This window comes from Lucilia cuprina, chromosome 3, assembly GCF_022045245.1.
Source record: "Lucilia cuprina isolate Lc7/37 chromosome 3, ASM2204524v1, whole genome shotgun sequence".
Lineage (NCBI taxonomy): Eukaryota > Metazoa > Arthropoda > Insecta > Diptera > Calliphoridae > Lucilia > Lucilia cuprina.
This window is the reverse complement of record NC_060951.1, coordinates 45,512,570-45,514,757: the sequence shown is the minus strand read 5'-3', so window position 1 is coordinate 45,514,757 and position 2,188 is coordinate 45,512,570. Positions and strand designations below refer to the sequence as shown.

General features: G+C 30.0%; 1 long non-coding RNA gene across 1 annotated transcript; it reads right to left on the bottom strand.

The window, feature by feature from the left end:
- Positions 1-301: 301 nt before the first annotated feature.
- LOC124419105 lies at positions 302-1,571 on the bottom strand. Its single transcript, XR_006940403.1, has 2 exons — positions 785-1,571; positions 302-545 (listed from the first exon to the last, which is right to left on the bottom strand). It is a non-coding gene; the product is annotated as an uncharacterized LOC124419105 (long non-coding RNA).
- Positions 1,572-2,188: the final 617 nt, after the last annotated feature.

The following is a 2,188-nucleotide window of genomic DNA, read 5'->3' as shown; positions in this document are numbered from 1 at the left end:
TCTAGTTCAGTTCTAGTTCAGTTCTAGTTCAGTTCTAGTTCAGTTCTAGTTCAGTTCTAGTTCAGTTCTAGTTCAGTTCTAGTTCAGTTCTATTTCCGTTCTAGTTCAATTCTATTTCAGTTCTAGTTCAGTTCTGATTCAGTTGATCAGTTCTAGTTCACTTCTAGGTCAGTTCTAGGTCAATTCTAGTTCAGTTTTAATTCAGTTTTAGTTCAGTTCTAGTTTAATTCTAGTTCAATATCGATATCTGGATGCATTTGTACAGTTCAGCAAATACATTTTATATATGTTTTGTTCCTACTTTCGAAAATTGCACTACATCGATGAAGGGTATTATGTAGTCCGGTTTCGCCTACGACGCTTTCTTACTTTTTATTAACTTAACGCACTTTCATTTATTTTTTCTATTTTTTAAACACTGGAGATATTTTAGTGTACTTATTTCTCTAGCCACCACTATTGTTGTATGGAAGTATTTGCACAGAAATTATTATTATTTTATATACATATTTTCCTTCTTTACACTCTTGTTCTGTTACAATCAGCTGTTTTTTACAACAACAAAAATAATAAAAAATAAATATTACTATTTTATAACTTTTAAATGTATTAAATAATTTTTATTTGTATTTGTTTAATAAAATGCAATTCATTTATATTGTGTGACATTATTTGATTATTTTCACTAAACTTGACAGAGAAGCAGTTTAATTAATTTTTTTTTTTTTTAGAAATTTAACATAATTTAAATTTTGTTTGTTTATTTGTTTTCACTTTTGATTACTTTTTTATTCTGTTGATTTAGTAGTTATCATTCATATCAATTAAACGTTTTCTAGTGCATTCATTCAATTAAATTGATATTTTCAAAAATTAAACAAATTTATTTCCCATCGACGACGGCGATGACGATAACACGGTCACATTCTTTTCTTCGATATTTTTTGATTAAACGTAAATATATGTGAAAAAAAGAGTAGAAAATCGAAAAAATACAATAAAAACACGTTGTGAACTAGACGGTTGCCCGTTTGTCACTCAACTGAAAAATAAAAGTGTTTCGAACTGTAAAAAAAACTAGAAACGCGATGATTTTCTGCTTGTGATGATTTTGGTTTCCATTCGTTGGTTGGTAATAATTTCAGTTTATTTTTTTTATATTTTTTGGAGTGTTCACGCAGTTGTTGCTGCTGTTGTTGGCGTTGGTGGTGTTGATGTTACCTTTAACGTTACCAATATTTAAACCAACTACAACAAAAACAAACCTCAACAACAATGGTTTACAACTTAGAAGTAGAGGCAGTCAGCTTTAGCACCAAAACAAGCAACACCATAAATAAATAAATTTTTTGTAAGATTTCAAATTGTTAAATTATGTTAATAGAATTAAACATGTGTTGTATCATGCTGCTTTTGCCGCAGACCTACGGACTAGTTATTCTCACTGACTGACTAACTGTTAGCTAGTTAGACTAAAAGTCAGCAACACTATCAACAACACCTTAACTTCTGATACATTAAATCTAGTCTACAACTTTATCTACAAACATAAGTAAAAGACTCAGCAACACAGGGGTATGTACATTGAGTATAGTAAAGAACTCTTTAAAATAAAGAAAGAAGTTAAAGTAAATAACAGATTGACTTAATTCATATGAAAACAATAAAACAACAATACAAAATTCGATAAACAATAACATGAAACATTATTAGTGAGTAAGAAATCGGAGAAAAGATCGTAAAAAAAGAAACAATAACAACAAGTAAGAATTTATAGTAGGGCGAGACCGACGCTATAATACCCTACACCTGTTACCAAAATAAAAGGTGAAATAATAGACCAATGTTCATCATTTTCAATAGGCTTCGTCTACGGTACTACATGTGCCATTGAATTATCTCCAAAATTGCGACGTTCACTTTGATTACAAGATTTACAAGCCCTATTTGGCGGGTTCAGTTGTATGGCCGTTAGGTGAAATAATGGACCGTTCTTAACCAACAGTCTTCGCTCCTGGGCTAATAGGGATAAATTCCGACATGTAGTTTGATTGCAATGTTTACATGGATAGACGGACGAACATACTGTGAGCGTCAAAATAAAGTGTACAAAAGCATTTGTTTTAATAAAGTTTTTATTTCAGTCTTTAAATATACGACTATATTAACTATTTTAAGTTTTTATGAC